We start from the raw sequence: 18,471 nt of genomic DNA on the forward strand, positions 1-18,471 counted from the left end.
TGTTTAATTTGTGCCTAATTTGTTTTCTAACTGCAATCAACTCTTGCCACAATAAACAGTGTCGATGCATTTTGATCAAGAGACATGACCTGGCACGACCTCATCTGACATCAGCTGTTACTCTGAGTTTCTCCTACATGATTGGTTGGTTTCTAATCATAAACTCCATGAAGTCAGATTGATGTACATACTTTTTATTTCAAAACTTCTTTTTTGGATACAATATTATCAATTGTTATCTATATTACAGAGTTCATATTATTTAATGTTACACTTATTTTCCTATTTATGTACTATACAGCTGTACTTTGTATCTTCTTACTTGTGTAATCCCTACTATGTGCAGGTGAATTTTGACATAATACATATCTATATATCTTTTTAAAGTCCTAATTTGCTAGTTGCACCATCCATAATGAGTGTCAAATGTAAAAGAGACAAACAGATAAAAATTTGGTGCGCAAAAAATAGATTTAACTAAGATCCACATGATGTCATGATGTTTGTTGATGAGGTGCAGGAGGAGCTCACTCCGAGCCAGAGGATGTAGCCTATTGCCATTAACGAAAACTTTGGGATGGTTTATCACTATAAACTATGAACTGACTCACTGATGTGTATGAAAAGTGTATGAAAAGTGTATGAAAAGTGTATGAAAAGCTGTACCCAAAACAAAAAATTTACACCTGCAGCAAGGTAAAGAGATGCTGACTGTATGTGCTATAAGCAGTGTGTGGCAAGGCAAATTGTCCTAAGCCTTCAATTACAGCTGTGCAGCACCTGACAGGTCAGACGATGGGAGTGACGCATAAGGAGCACAGAGGGATCTCATTACCTCAAATTCCACCTTGTAGCTATGGATAGCCAGAGGGAGGGAGCCTGGGGAACTGAACAACTAGCATATTCGCCTCTTTATTACATGTCTTCATTAGCACTGCTGCAATCATATTTGCCCCTGCACCATATTTTACGGGCAACCGACATCCAGTCTTCATCTAGCCTCTACTTCAAGGTAGTCTTTACATTGGCCCTGTGTTGTCCCGCTACGCTCTCTGACTCTCAATAGATGCATTGTCTGTGGCAGTCTAACGGTGGCTAGAGTTACAAGTTTTGTAAAAAGCCACCCCTTTTATGTTTTGCCAAGGAATGTGAATGAAAGCATCACTGCTGAGCAGCCACACAGTCTGGACTGTCTACAGGCAGCAGCACCCCTCCTGGGGTTTCTGCGGCAGAGTGGGAAGAAGAGTTTTTGAGTTTTTTGGCTTAGCTGGGTGAAGGCAAGGTTACTCCCACTGAGCATCTGTCTGCTGTGCCGGATTTCTCAAAAGGACTGGCTTGAGATGACTGGAGTTTCACTGCAGCCCTTCCCAGATGAGTCACAGTCTCAATCTGTGCTGCATTTAGACAGATTCATCCAGGTATGGAGAACTCATAGTTATGACCCCCAACAAAAAACAACAACAAAAAACATGATTTTTTCTGCATATTTAGCAAAGACAACAGATAGATATTGTTCACTTCAAAAGAGCAAACAATTGGTAATTTTCATGTGCTGCCACAGAAAGTGATAACATAACAATGTAGGTGGTGAAAAAAAGGATACACAACATCCTAAAACATTTAGACAATGAAATTATGCTTGTGAGGTCCCAGTCCAAGGGCTAATCACCAATCTGGTCGAGGAAGTAGTTTGTGTTTCCAACATTTCATTTTCACATTAGCTACTAAATCATTACTACTAACTATTTTCAGACACATTAAAAAAATTATCAAGCTGATAAACATCAATAAGCTTTATGTATCATGATCTGTGACAATTGGCAACTGTACAGTGGTGTTACAGAGTGATGCTTCAATCGCCTCACATAACATCTTTCGATGGGTATATGGACACCAGTTGCAGAGAGAGTAAAAACTACTGCTGCAACTAACTAACTAATCTGACGATTATTTTCTCGAGTAATTGCGTGGTCCATAAAATGATCCATAAAATGTCATAAAATGTTGAAAAACTTCGATCAATGAAACCTGGAAATGATGATGTTCTTGAGTGTCTATTTATTTTTACGTTTTAATGATTTCTTTGTTATGAGGAGCAAAGAAACTAGAAAATATTCACATTTAATAAGCTGAAATCAGAAATCTTGTTTTAATAATGAAAAAAGCTTCAAAGCGATTAATCGATTATAAAATAGTTGACGATTAATTTAGTGATCGATTAATTAATCGAGTAACTGTTTCAGCACTAGTGCAAACTTTGCCAAATTTTATTATGGAATTATTGTTTTTGTATAACTCCAATTTATTGGACTAACCTTTGTAGCATCAATCAAACCTAATAAAATGGGTTACACTCCGATCACCATCACCTGCTTTTAATTTATATTGAATTAAAAATGACGACACAGTGGCCAGCTTGGGGGACAGTGGAACTTTCTAATTCACTGAAAAGCATGACTCATAACATCACAGAGCACCTGCAATGAGAAATGGGAAACCTCTCTTTCTTTCTCTGCCCCCCTATGCCCCACCCCCACCCCTATACACACACACACACACACACACACACACACACACATTTTCTTGCATCACACAGACTTCTTCTGAAGAAGGAACAGAGAGAATCTTTTTTCAATCGACTGATAGCTGTTAGCGATTTTAACTTTTGAATACATTATATGAGCCACACAGAAGAATGTAGGTAATTCTAATCATATTCCACTCCCAAATGTTCTAGATTACACTGTCACCTTAACAATATCTTACGATGTAAACTTCAGCAGTGTCAAAGCAGCTCTGGCAAACCTGTCGACACCAGTTTTTCAACAAATCCTACGATTTTATCCCTCCCACTCATTTTGAACCCTCTCTCTCTCTCTTCCACTCTTCATTTCCCTCCAAATCTGAAAGCACCTCTGCAGAAGAGCTTAAACAGCAGAGCAAGTGGGTTTTCGATGCTCTGACAGATTGAGCGAAGGCCCGCCATACGCTGTGACATACAGTGGACCGCACACCATCTCACTTCCTTGGCAACAGTGACTCATTTCCCCAACAACAGTGCAAGGACGACTTCTTAAAAAGGGAACCTGTAGCCACTGCACAATTAGAAACAGATGGAAGTCATTATGAAAACAACCACTGAACTCAAAGTGACAGAATTTTTAAGGATCAACAAACTGAACTATAATGAAAGGCTTGTTCTCAAGAACCAAATGTAAAAAGGTCAATACAACAGTCATTAGTGAGATTCTTTTTTTTCTTCCCATATTTTGTACTGTATGTCTTGTGTGTATGCCTGTATGGACGATACCAGTCTTGCCATTATGTTGCAAGAACCCCGCTTCACCATGCAAGATGCCATGACATGATGTTTGTGGCAATTTGGTGATAAACCTGATTTGATTAGACTTTCCAGGTTATTTAATAACCATGTTCATGCAATTAGCCTCAGCTGACCTTAGCTGCAGTAGACTCAGTTCAAAAACCACATGCTTCAACCTAAAAATAGATTGCAATTGGAGTACTAAAAGATAAAGCCATAAAAGTAAAGAGTGAAATTGCTTAATCACATGATAAGAAAGGAGAGACCCAGTCACAATATATTACACAGATCATTTTGCCCAGCAAAAACGTCACCCTGTTTTCATCAGTGAACAGGGTGATACTACCACAAGATAACAAAGCTAAAACACATCGTTAATGGAGTATGATTAGAGTCTGTCTCTACATGACATCTGAGCCTAAATCTTCAGAATGCTCCATCAGGTCACTGCAGTCCAAATGGTGACATGAATGGAGACATAGTGACAGCCTGACAAAGGACGCAGTGACACCGTATACACACATAAAGCTAAAATATTTATTGTCACCGTCCTCAATTGTAAAAACAGGTGTTTCATTTCCAAATGTGAAAAAAATATGTAATTTCATTTCATTGATTGTAAAAGTTATGATAAAAAATTGAATGATACTAAATTGATTAATGTCAAAAAAAGATGCATCCATCACCTTCTATTAATTATTCTTTTTTCTTTCATTTCCGAGTGCTGCTTATCTAAATTTTCATTATCACAATATTAATTCACAAATCATTTCAAATGCAAAGAAAAAAATTGGATATTATCTGGTACATAGTGAAGTTTGAAGTGAGCAGCAAACACCAAGCCAGCCTATTTTCCATTGTATATCTCTCCGTCTCCCTCGCTTTTTCGTTTCTTATTGTCCACACTCGATTCATTTGATCAATCATCTCCCACTTTGTCTCCTTGAACAGAGAGCCATCCCTGGCTAATCACTCATTAACCAGCTGAGCACAAGGAATGGCTTGTTGAACCAGCAAACCTCCCTGTGGCATGTAAAGACCACACAATTCTGAAAGAGAGAATACACATACTAACACAACATCACATTAACCAATAGCAGACCTCTGTGTGTCAAATGTATAATTAAATATGTCAGACTTGTTAAGGTGCGCACTAAAAGCTGATGTTTTGAGATTTACAAAGACAAAAACAGGTAATATCAATAAATACATAAACACATTAAGATCCTTCAAAAATCAATGACTAAATTGGTGACTCAAAGATGGATGATCAAAATATTAGAAATATTTTTTGTGCCAGCCTAAAAGCTGTTTATCTGCAGCACGACAGAAACCTCTTTTCATTGAGCGTCCTCCGTGACAAATATCTTTCAAAGGTGAGCTGCTTTTCAGTTCTAAAGTGAGTTGTGCAAACTTAGCATCGCAATGGCACTTCTCCGGATGCAGTGCTTTCATAAGCCTTACATAATGTCCTTGAACCAGAGAAAGCGCACAGAAAAAAAACTGTGAAATTAAAATGGGAAGAGGAAAAAGAGAGAGGGCAAGACACCCACACATCAGCACCATCCATGTTAAAAAAAGAGCATTTGCAAGTAAGCTGCAGGGTATTTCAACATTTTACATGACATTACAGGAAGTTACATACAAGGTTATTTCATACGAATCTACAGTGGCTTGCAGCATTTTCAGAGTCAACACATTATCTCCCGCCAGGGCATCACAAGCATATGATTGCAAGGTACAGGATTCTGAATGTATAATTGATTGCATCTTTATGGTTATAAATAAATGATTCACTTTGAGTGTGTGCTGCTTTTGAAATACACTTTATCGCTTAACTGCTGAACACAGGTTGCAATTAGTATTTTCACAAAAGGGACTGTAGTTAAAGAAGGTGCTCAGAAAACGGAACAATTTAACAGACAATAGTAATTTCTCTAAAAGGCACTCTAAAACTCCCCATGGCAGCAGCACTGATCTACTCCAAACAGCAGTAAAATGGGCACGGCCCTTTGTTGCCCCTGAAGAGCTTTCCTCCTGAGAAACATTTAGTGGAAGTTTTCAATAAATGCAAAATAAAATTAGAGGTTACATTATGTTAATAGTGGTTCAATCAACACATATTACAATTCAATATTACATATAAGTGCAATTCCCTTTTCCTCCTGAAACCAAAATTGAACGATACATTTCTTGACACAATAACCCACGAGTTATGTTTCCAAAATAAAATCAATTCACATCATATGTCAGACATTTATCTACATCGAATGGTAAAGATGCACATAGCATGTACAACACAATATTCTTAAGTTAACTACTAGATTTATCTGCCATCTGTTATCTGCTAATATTAAGATATATACAATCTACAAAAAAAAAGTGTTTTCAGCTTTGCCTACTGAGTGTTCACTGAGCTAGTTCAAGAACAAAACAAGATAAAATGCTGCAGAGCCGAAATGAATAGAGCCTCTCAAAACAGGACACAGCACAAATGGGAGCCTTCAAACTGACATGCTTCAAATTAAACTGAAACATTTTTTAAAAGCCTGATAAGCAGAACTTCAAATACTTTTTTAGGCAAAAGTAAATTGGCAACAGCTTCTTTAAACTGTCTTTTTTTCCAGCTAGTAGAAATATCATGATTATGGAAGCAATTTTTAAAATTGTCTGGAAAAAAACAGTATTTTTTTTTCCCCACCCCTAGTTACTAGAACATTAATATAACAATATGTAGAAACATAATGCTGGCCTAGCATTTAAAAAAAGCATGAGTAGCACATTTCATAACACATGCCTTCAGAAAAATGTCACTGCAGATCAGCAAAACTTTGCTGTAATGTGTGGACAGAGACACTACACACGAACATGAACTGTCAGACATGAATGAATCGTCAGACTACTTTTATTATCACCATAGAAACAAAGCCCTGCACTGACAGTGTAGCTTACCGGATGTGGGTCCACATAATGCTGTGGTAAGGGTTCATGTAAAGGTAAGTGCTGTGCAATCCAATACTGGCACAGAATTTTATGTGATACATCACCTTTGTGGATCAAAGCACGGATGCCAACACAGTGGTAGCATATTCAGTGACAGGCACGAACATGCACGACTTGCACATAAACAGAGTGGGATCTTCTCGAAAACTGTCTTTTCTGGAAAACCTGGTGATCTATGGATTAAGTTGCAACCAATGATTTTAGTTGTTGTCTTTAGCAATGAGTTCCTGTTATCTCCCCGCTATCTAACAATGATAAAAGACATAATAGAAGAGTTCTCTCAACCATGATGATGCACAGTTTGATAATTAAAAAATGTGGCCAGGATGTGCAGAGATGCATAAATTTACATGTGCACTAACAAGCTGCCAGCAGTGCAAAGTAGACTGGGGGAAAAAGGCTGAAGGTCACCACATTACAGAAAGTAATGATGCACAACTTGTGGACTGGTGATTTGCCAATTTCTTCAATCTAAACTAAAGGAAGTTGACCTAACCTCTGCAAAAAAAAATGTAATAAATCATTAATTAATTCATTGTCTACTATATCCTCCACATGATGTTTGCGTGAACCACTGGAGCTAATCCCAGTTTACATAGAGCCAAAGGCAGGGGACAACCTGAACAGGTAAAACAAAAATGAGACATGAGAAAAGGATCCACACTGCACACATTGAAAACAATCTCAGCCTGTTAAGTCAAAGCTAACCACTTGGTCACTGTGGCGGCCATAGGAATATTCAGTGGCATTATGCTTCATTTCACTAATGTGCTTTTAAATGAACTTGTAAAAGGTCTTCATGATGTTGTTTTCCAAACCTTCCTGTGTGTTTAATTTAAAAATCATTTATTACACCTTGATACAAACAAAAAAAGGAACAAATATCTTTTTTTGACTTTATATAGCTTAAAAAAATTACTGCACCAGGGATAATGTATAAGTTGGTTTATAATTAAGGACAATATTTACCATCAATTGTTTTCATATATATACTGTATATATATATGTAGACACACATTGTTTAGAGCTGACCTCTCAAAGCTTTAACTATTGCCATGGTTTGCATTGCTATTGCAAACCACTGTTGCATTTTTTTACAGCTTTAAATTGTTATTATCACATAATTTATTCAACATAAATCTGACTTCATGAAGAAATATTCCAACATTACTCATGAGTCAACAGTGTTTTTAGTGTCTCTCAGATAAGGACAATTCATTTTGGTGATAGTTTGGTGTAGTTCCAGGCACTGATATAGTGACAGTGAAAACCAAGAGCCAGATCTGCCATAGGAAACTGGAAAATGTTGAGAAATTGTAAGTAATAGTTCACTGTGCATCCCACACTAGGACAGCATGATGTCCTCTTGTGATGGGGTGAAGGGCTGCAGTAATTATTCGACACAAAACACCGCCTCTGGCAATACACTATAGAACTTGCTGGAGGCAGTAGGTCCAATTCCTCCATTATATAAATTTGTTTGCTCATAGATTCCAGTGGAAAGAAGTGAAACAGAGTCTCCTGCAGATATGATGACGTCAGTGATAGAGGCATTTGAGCCTTGAGTGATTTTATAGAGGCAGGTCCCCCTGGCATCCTGCTCGTGTTCTTTATTTCTCTAGAGTGGGAAGTTTCCAACAGTTTCACAATATAAAGGAAATCCTGGGAGTGAGAAATGGCGAGGGGGCATCACCCGTGTAAAGGTCACGTCCACCCAAACACTCCACCCTCACACACATAAAGCAATAAGTACTATATACAGGAGATGAAGTTGGGTTCACTATAAATAGATCAAACAAGCCTCATCAGTACAAAAGCAAAGCAGAGAGTTTGGTGGTTCCAGTGAGCTTGGCAGTAGATAAGAGTCCTGAATCACCAACCAGTGAACTGATGACCAGTGTTTGTTTTGACTTCATACCTCGATGTCTTTGCCATGTGTAACAGTGTGAAGTGCTGTCAAAAAATACATGATGAATGCAGTGTGTCGAGAATCATTTTGAGCTAAAAGTGGACACTTTGGACCTGGTGTCTTTGCTTAACCAAATAACAACATAAACAAGCACAACTACCACAGAATCGCAAATTAATTAATGTAAAAGGTAATGAAGGTTTGTTGCCACGATCAATTTAGAAGAGAAAGAGCACTTGAAACGTGCATCTAAAAGGTTGTAGTGAAGAGGGATTAGTGCTGATCTCCAGCTTCGAAGCACCACAGTCGAGATTTAATGAGTCCGATTAGTCCACAGTGTGTGTTCAGGGATTAGCACACTGTCCACTAAGAGACCCCTTCTCATTTCAGGCCCGAGGAGGGGGAGAGCAGAGAGCCTGCTCTAAAGAGGATGACACAATGTGAGGATGAATGATTAGAAAGAGGTGTTTTGCCTAAAAATACACACACCCAAGTCTGATGTTTCAATGATTTCTGTTAAAGTTCTTTATGGAAAAACATTAAAATTTCTTCTCACAACCCCAGTTTTTACATAGATTCTGAAATTCACTTAAGTTTTCTAATCTAAGTATGCAACTATTTTCATTATTGTGTCAAAAGTGTCATCTATAATAAATACACCACAGTTCACTAATAACATAATTTCGAAGGAACTTTCCTACAAACAAATTTAAAAAAAGGGTAATATTAAAGGTCATTAAATAAAAGTCAAACTAAAATCAATTCAAGAAAAGAGCTCAAGTTTCTCTTTGCTCGACAGACAGTACCATCCCTCCATCTACAGCAAACCTACACAAAGTTACTCTCACATTTCCTGTGGAAGCTCTCTATACTTCCTGTGAAGGTCACTGTCATTGTCAGACCGAGACTGTCCACACACTGAATGCAAGTGTGTCTGCAGATTCATTTGAGTGTGTTCAGGTAGGTGACAAGTCTGCAGCATATCCTTTAGCCTCTGTGATAATGCCTGTAACGTGTTGAACTGCAAGAGGAGTCACACCAAACACTCTTTTTTTTCAAAAGAGACAAGCAGCACGTACTCAAGAACTAATGCTTGTTCTCATAACAAAGTATAACTAAGAAGACTCACTGATGATAATACCTAATTCCACACATTCGTCAACAAAAACCCAAATGATCTGATTCTCACTATGTCCAAAGGACTCTTAACGCATCACTGTTGGTTGCTATGAATGGGACATAACAGTAAGTAGTAGGTGCTATATCCATTTAAAAGCATAGGGAAGGGGGTAGGGCTGCAACTAATGATTATTTTCGTAATTGGCCAACTGTTGATTGCGTTCTTCATTAATCGAGTCGTTTGGTCCGGAAAATATCCAAACATGTCCAGAAAATGTCTCTCAAACCCCCAAATGGTGTTCTCAAATGTCTTGCTATATTCACAAACCATGATTTGTTTGTTGTATGGAGCAGAGAAACCAAAAAATTAAGCATTTAAGTTTCACAAAAAAAAAAAAAATTAATTTAGTAATCCACTAATCAGTTATTCATTGCAGCTCCAAGAAGGGCTATCCTTTTAATTTATAACATTTAAAATGTTAACTAAAATCAATAGTTTTACAGCAGGGATCAGCAAGTAAATGTGGTCGAGTGCCAATTGTTTTGTAAGCAATACAATATTGGGCAAAAACATCATATCTTCATCAAAATGCCTTCAAACGCCTTCAGTCAGAAACAAAAACCCACGTTTGCTGGCTTAAGCGAACAATAATGTGGATGTTGTCTTTAATCACCTGCTTGTTACAAAGACAAATGCGTGTGAGATACATACTCGTACTGTACTATAAATATTTATTGTGCATCACTTCGATTTTAAGAATTACTGCATCTTCTTTGAGCCTAACATTATGCAAACCTGGCTGTCCTTGACAACAGCAGTGTTTTTATTTTTATTTTACACTGTTAATTCTAGCATCAACATCTATTTGAAGAAGTTCATATTTTTTCGAGAATAAAAGCTCTGAACTCGATATGAAATTAAAATTTTTTTATGAAGATAAGCGAATAATTTTAGATGATCTGCCGGGCCAGTTTTGGCCCACAGGCCACCAATTGCTGACCAATGTTTTACAGGAAGATCTGTGAAGCTACATACCTCACTGCACTGTACATTGTTCATCAGCTGAGGCTGCATGACAGAGGAAAATCACACACACACACACACACACACACACACACACACACACACACACACACACACACACACACACACACACACACACACACACACACACACACACACACACACACACACACACACACACACACACACACACACACACACACACACACACACCTCCACCACCAGTTATTAAGACACTGGTCACAAAACAGTGATGGGGATAATAGACTCTGTCATCACCGTGGACAGCACAGATCTATTTGTGGCTTTTTTTGTTTGTGTGAGCATGTGTTTGTGTCGATGCTGCACAGCCTTCAACAGACGGCCCCTGTCCATCTCCATCGAACTGTAAAATCAGTCCATTAACATGCACAATCACAACAAGCTCCCATCATGTCAGAATGAGATACATCACAGCCACACAAAGAATAATGGCACACCAATGGCAAATGCCAATGTATGGGTCACCATTTAAATTACAGCAGTTATACGTGAGTGCCTGGGCATTGCAGTGATGTATTGATCCACCGATCCATGACAAAGAATTTAACCCGGCCTACTGCTTTTATATACTCATTATACTCACACAAATGAGCTCCATACATCAAAATAAAAGTGCTTGCTCTCTCAATTGATTTTCAACCCTGTGGATTTCTTGCATATACTTGTGCGATACAACATTTTCCTTACATCCACTATTTCTATTTATTTATAAATCTATATACAAATGGTGTTGTCAACACAGAAAACCAGCTACTGCTAGACCAATTTAAGACAGAATGGAGTACGGGATTATTGATGTAATCATCCAAATGATACACTACCCTCACTTCTCCTCTATCATCCCCATGCAGATGGTGACACTATTGGCACTTTCAGATCTACAGATCTAGCATGACTCTGAATGGCTCAACTCTATTCAGTTTATTTTGCATTTCCTTTAGGGATAGTACCTGGTGCTTTTTGGTACCTTTTCTGGCGAGGTTCCAAGTGAGCTGAGCTGATACTGAGTACTGAGCGTCGTCACTGGAAGACTTTTGAGCGTGACGGCCCACACAGGAATCAAACCGAACAATACCGAACTACAGATCAGTTAAAAAGCCTTTAAAATCGTGTATTATAGTTCAAAGTAGGGCTGTCAATTTAAATTCAAACGTCCGTTTCAATTTCTCTCCAAGCTCATATGTTAGCCCCACCCAAGAGGGGTGGTGGAGGAGGCATCAAAGGGATGGCAACAAGAGCTCAACCTCACACGACTAATAGTAAGTGTAATAATGTTTTAATGTAATATAAGGTGACAGCCCTATCACAAAGAAATCCAGTCACCACGGGTTTTGCAAATGTGTTATTGTTTGCATAACATTACAGTACATGTCATTTAGCAGACACTTTTATCCAAAGCGACTTACAAGGGAATTGAGTACAATCAGCCAGAGGTGGAGTTGAACTTGAACTTGCGACCATGATGTCTTTTGCATACAGAGTACCGGTCTTAACCACTGAGCCACTCCACCCCTGGCACACATATGCAAACATAAAAGAAGTAATGCAATGTGAATTGCAAACAGCAATCACTATTAAGTTTTAGCAAACAGCTTTAATTAGCAGAACCGCTCTCATTTGCATATCTAGTGGAGACACAAATTGTTGATTTCACGACATATTTGTACAGCTACGCAATCTTTATTTGACTGGAATAGTGCTCTATTTTCTCCTGTGCTTTTGACGATGCCAGGAAAAGTTACAGTCCAAGAACTGCACTGATTAAGGCTACTCACATTAGCAAAAGATAATATTTATATTCATCCCAGACAGATGATTTGCCCTATCAATTATAGAAAAGAGTGGATTCAGCTGAAGCAAATATAGAACTTTGTGGTGTCCTGACATGCAAGTAAGCAGCTTCAATCCAGTATTTACACCATCAGAATGAAAATTACAGCTCTGTGCTTGTTCACATTTGCTAACAAATCAAGTGTAAGGAAACATCCACAATCTCCTCTTTGGTACCCAAAAGTCTAAAAAAGGTACTTAAGACAGAAGTGACTCATATCTGATTGTACACAGAAATCTGACTGTTAAATCTGATTTTCCAATCAGAATTGTGTCACTGCAGTATGTCGCCCTACATAGTATATATACTGTATATCCAATATGTGGCATGTGGCCATGCAACATGTATGGGAATGGTTATAATTATATTCCTGCAGCTTTTTGCGTTTTGCTTACACTTTAACAGAGCATTGTCATCATCAACCTGCACCGGTGCAGGGCAAAGCCAAACAACAATGTCACCGTCAAATCAGATTTATATTAAATCCGAACTGAACATTGTGGGTGGTAATGTGAGCACAGCCATAGATGAATTATATTTTTGCACATAAACAAAACCAATGAATTGTCATGTGGACTGCTGCATTCACAAGGATCACATCAATTTTTCTGCAGCATTACAAGCATGGAAAATGTTCTGGTGCCCATGTTGTCCATGTAGAAACAGCTGTGTTGACAAGTAACACAAGAACACCATCAGACCTCAATACATTTATCTCCAAGCTATAAACACTATGGTTATCTGCAGCCTTTGTGAAGCGCTTGCATAAGCAACTAACAGTGTTAATTCATCATGGATTTTTTTACCTATTAGGAAGTAGTTACCCAGAGTCATTTAATGCAATGAATGCCATAAACAAAATTCATCCAAGTTATACTGGGCTTGTGGTAGGAATCTGCGAGACAAACAAAAACAAAGCAATCCACCCATCTATGTGCGATTTATTTATTACTTTTTAATGGACGAGCCAGTAATTGAAAATTAATATTTTAACTAAATAAAAAAATAAAGATTAAAAACATTAAAGACATTAAAGACATTTATACATTTCTAATCAAAGCTAAGGAGTTAAAAGGACAGAGGGGTCATGCACCAAATGATCTAATACAGCATTTCTCTTGTTCAGAATTGTTTTTTTAATGTGGCACATACAAGTGTGTGGTAGTGACAGAGTGCAGGTACATAGGCAGAAGTTTTTGTCCTGTAAGTCCCGTGAGAATAAAAACTGCAGACAGAGCTAAGAAGTGAAACTTCTTAAAGTCACAATACACAATATTATTGTCTGTTGCAACAGTCACTGTGTCAGATTAGGTGACCACAGAGCCATAAATCTGTGCCATGACTTGACAGACAGAACTCAAGACGATGACTATGAGATGGCTGTAAACAAAAAACGGCATCTAAATGATTGTGTATGATAATGTGCTATGCTGTGGATGATGCCATGAAATAGTGATAATCAATACAGTGCAAGACAATCAGATAGTGATACATTGTGATGTCTGTCTAACTGAAGAAAACAAAACGTCCGTGAAAGTGCAGTTTTTCTCTATTTATTCACAACATAGAGAACATAGTACATAGTGTATGTATTGAATGTGGATTGGACATCTCTTAACATAGCTTTCTCCACCATCATCCCGCTGTAAACACCCTCTTCTTCGGCCAGGTAACTTCCACCCAAGTTTCCCTCATTCATTTGAGCAATGCCGCCATGACATGAAATAGCGAAGCCAGGACTGTTTACTAGAGTGCCTTACGACAATTAAAATACAGATATTTGTCCTGGAGTATTGATTAACCTATTGCACATATGCCACTGCCTGAACCAACTTCATCACCTCTAAGCACCCCTAATGTGGCATTGACTGTCATTCACTATAGCACACCACAGGGGATAAAATGACCCGATTTTTGAAGCCGACTGATGCCAAAAACAGTGTGACTTTAGCTCTATACAGCAATACAAACAAATATTTTCTTCACTGAAAATATTTTGGCTTCAGCCTTTTTTGGAAGAGTAAGAGAGTAAAAACAAAATAGGTGTGTACATCATCAGATAGACAGATAGACAGATGATAGATAGATAGATAGATAGATAGATAGATAGATAGATAGATAGGTAGATAGATGGATAAAAAAATATAGAAAAACTGACATCTTCTGCTCAGTCATGTCGCTTTTAATGCATACACAGGAAGCTGTAGGAGACTTCAGAAAAGGGCACTACAAGAGGGAAGTGACACATTTACTGAGGTATGTTCGTTTTGAATACCTGACTACAGTTTGAGCTGACCGCATTCGGCTAAACTTAACCAAAAAATGTCAGGCGGCACAGCAAAGCTCTGACGTTAACCTGACGGTAGCATCTACAAACCACATGAGGAAACACCGCTGGAGAGCGAGAGCAACCAGGTGGCACCTCATACTTTTATCTTTAAAAAAGTGCACACTTTTGAGTTAACCTAAAGCTCTTCCAACGGCTGAAAACTTTTCACCTGAAACACGCATCCTCTAACAGTTGCTTTGTTTCCGCTCAGAAGCAATTTTCTCCTTAACAGAGGAGCGACTACCACATGAGTTTCAAGATTAAAGCCTTATTATAACGAGTCGCAGTTCATTTCTGGCAAATTTAGGTTTGGAGAGTCCTACCTGCCAGGTTTCAGGAGCGTCCCGCACGTAGATGAAGGGGACGGTTTGAACGTGCTGGGTGAGAGAGCGCACTGTGGTCCCCGTGCTCATCTCCACTACCGTCCGCGCGCCAGCCGCTCTGTGCTGCACGAGAAGGCCCCGCCTCCATCAGTGTTACACACAAACGGGCACGGGCGGGTGTGCTACTGTCAGAGGCGTTTCAAGAGAGTTTAGGGGCTAACGCCACAATTAAATGACAAGAGGGGACACCTTTATTCATACAATTAAGTGATTTAAACAAAGAATAGCTTCAGAAAGGTAAAATAATATTTGACCACATTTTCCAAGCTAAATACACATTAACTCTAGAAAAGAACATAAACATAGCACATCGCTAAATATTGTTTTGTATGTCTCTTAGCCAAAATTAGCAGGCGAGGCACACAGAAACAGCTGTTGCTAATTTGTCTCCTATCTCCTAAAACAGCGTGAAGCTAATAGTGTGTTCCTTTTAAACTGGAAGTTGGAAGGTGGAAATGAGAATGACATTAGCCCCGAGTTGACAAGTCGGAATTAACATGGATGAAACGTGACTGACTTAATGATAAACAGTAGCAGCCATCTTTGAATCCTGTGTCGGGTTTTGTGAGGTTATGCTTTGACTGTCCACAATTCACAATATAAATCTCTAAAAAACAAGGGCAAAATTGGGCATGATATAGGTTTACTGACCGTTTTAACTGCCTTTTCTGTTCATCACAGTACTATATTTACGATAATTCTGACATATCTCACCTTACTGTTGTTGTACCACCACAAAAAGTGAGCAGGGAACTGTACAAATGTCATGTATTTTGTCCAGTAATTTTGTTTTTGTGGATATTTTTATGGCAGCATAACACCTAAATGTAGGGGCATGAAATACAGCACAAGTGGGCAAAGCCCCCTAAAACCCCCTTGTGGTGCCAGGTCTAGATAAATCAGTCTCCTTCCTTTTATGTGGGTGTTATTGAATGGATATCCATCCATCCATCCATTTTCTAACGCTTTATCCTCCACAGGAGGGTCGCGGGGGCTGCTGTGCCAATCTCAGCTGACATAAATAAGTGAAATACTTACAAACAAATGCATGTAGGCTGAGTTAAAAGTATATCTGTGAGGTTTAACAAACCATCCTCATGCTGGATTACCTTGCAGGTGTTAGTGTGGCTGCAGTCTTTTCTATTAGGTGGGCCTCTCTTATTGAGCCAAGCATCCATATCTTGTGGATGGCTGCTGAATCGTGGATTATTATGACAAAAAACACGATCATGGTGACAAATGAACCCACATTAGGTTCAGATTATGTACTGCAGCGGTGACTCTTTAAGGTCCAGTGTGTAAAAGTTAGGTCAAATTTTGGGCCTCCATGTATTTATGTAATAGCCCACAATGGACAAACTATTCATCTTTTGAGTTATGATGCTAACTGAAGGCTACATAGATTCTCCAACACACTTCGGATGGAACAGTGAAATGAGGAATATTCAGCTGCAACATGGATTTAAACAATCCATGTTGCTAAATTTCATTCCTATTTTATTGTTTCTGCACATTAGCAGTTAGACAAGGCAGAAGTTAAGTCTATTAATAACCCTGTTGTAACCATTTTTTGACAATCGGCTCATTTTCCTGCTGCTATAAATTAGCCCTTGGAGTAACAACTACTCTCATTCTTTCCTCCCCCTTTTTCCTCCATTTTCTTTTTTGACTGCATAAGTCATATGTTGATGCTTTGCAATTATGATGCTTCTGGCAGCTTTGTGGTATCATCGGGAGATCCCTTCTACACAGCTTAGACTTTAAAAGGCCTCTCAGAAATGTGTCATTACAACGCACCAAAGCACTCAGCCCCCCATGGCCCTTTCCACAGCCTATCGAATTACCCCACAGTGCTTAATGGGTACTTACTACCGATGCATTAACATTATGACATAGATAGAAGAGGGACCACAACGCTGGAAGGCAAAGCAAGAAGTTGATTCACTCAGGTGAATTGTATTGTTTTTTATTGCATGGATTGTAAAAGCTGCAGAAACGTTTCAGATGAGCACAGCTGGATTTGAAGCCTTCCTGCAGTAACAAAAACAGGGTCGGCGGACATTCAGATGGCACGACAAAGTTTGTTTTTTTAGTAAACTTTGTTTACATTTCTCCTTGTTCCTGTCTGCCACAAGACCAGAGTTTGTATACTGTATTTAAGCCACAGGTGTAGCACTAAGGGATGGTGGTGATGGTGGTGAAAGGGGGGCATTTAACCATTCTCTTATGGGATGGGAAGTTAGTGCATGGATTCAAAATGTGCTTCACTGTCTTCAACACAGGAGATGACAGTTGCTCAGGGTGATTGTAGTGACGTTTGGGATAGAGGGTGGTAATTATTGCTGGCTGCTAAGTTTTCACTGTGAATGAAACTTGTCACATTTGGGTCAGATGAGAAGGAAGGGGTTTGCACTGTGCTTTGGTGTGTTACTTCCTCCAACAATGTGCAGCTGCCAATTTAAATAACAGGGTGCGACCGGTCAATCACAAAAAAATGATGCAGCAATTAACCGTCCAAATGCAGTATACAAGCCCAGACTCAAGTGCGGATTAAGACTCAGCCCAATGGCTCCATCTAACGGCTAGTTTTTGTACTGCAATGACAGAGGGTGTGTTTTAAGGAATAAAAATCCCCTTTAAAGTAAGTAGACCAGCCATAGATTAAAATGATCACCGTATAACTTGTTCAGTGGTCTCTCTCAAGCTTTTCAAAGTAACTTGGTCACTCAACTGTCACTGAAAAAAAAAAAAAATTAAATAATAGAGGTGGTATTTTTACTGTACCTAAATATACCTGTTTTCAGCCCACAATGTTAATAATACATGTATCCTTACTATGCTCATATAATTAATAAAAAAATAAATACATTTAACAAATAGAAATGATTTTGTCAGTCGGCAAACTACCGAAGGTACAGATCATCACCCACAGTTATATTTTAAACACAAAAAATCTTTTTTCAAGTGTAGGATTTTTCAATAAAAACCATTATCACTCCTTATTTATTGATTTAAACCTGTTGTCCTCAAGCCTCTACACGGGTGTGACTGTGCTACTGAGACAAGATGATCATCTCTCAGTCATCTATTAGGCTGCATGTGAGCGCTGGCTCAATCAAGGCTCAATCTAAACTTTAACACTATAGCACACTCACATAGAGCAACCAAAGGTAAAAGTGGATGCTGCTGATGATTTATGTTGGCAATGAGAACCCCAAACAGCTCTTGGCTTTGACCAAAACAGCTGTGGGTATAAGATGTACATGTTTACATGTCCTCAACCAGTATATCTTGTAAAAATGTCATATGAAACAATCCCTTCTCTCTCATGTTTTTAACTTTTTTTCTGGTGCAATTTTATACAAATTGTCATATAACCTGTTCAGACATAATAAAACAGATTAAACCAACAGGAAAATCAACCAACAAAAAGAAACCTCATGCATAAGTTATGTCCCACTCTCATTGATTGCATTTGTAAGTTACCATCTTTAAAAAAATCTGTATAC

At 38.5% G+C, this 18,471-nt stretch overlaps 1 protein-coding gene across 2 annotated transcripts in view; it reads right to left on the minus strand.

Annotated features, from left to right (window-relative positions):
- The window catches only part of adcy7 (adenylate cyclase 7), a 54,731-nt gene extending 39,705 nt beyond the window's left edge, over positions 1-15,026 (minus strand). Inside the window, exon 1 of one of the 2 annotated variants that reach the window (XM_044029939.1) lies at positions 14,903-15,026. The gene's annotated coding sequence lies outside the window, so the exon portion shown is untranslated. The remainder of the gene's footprint in view (positions 1-14,902) is intronic. The other variant, XM_044029940.1, reaches the window with a different exon arrangement.
- Between the last annotated feature and the right edge of the window lie 3,445 nt (positions 15,027-18,471).

The sequence above is a fragment of the Solea senegalensis genome, linkage group LG7 (assembly GCF_019176455.1).
Source record: "Solea senegalensis isolate Sse05_10M linkage group LG7, IFAPA_SoseM_1, whole genome shotgun sequence".
Lineage (NCBI taxonomy): Eukaryota > Metazoa > Chordata > Actinopteri > Pleuronectiformes > Soleidae > Solea > Solea senegalensis.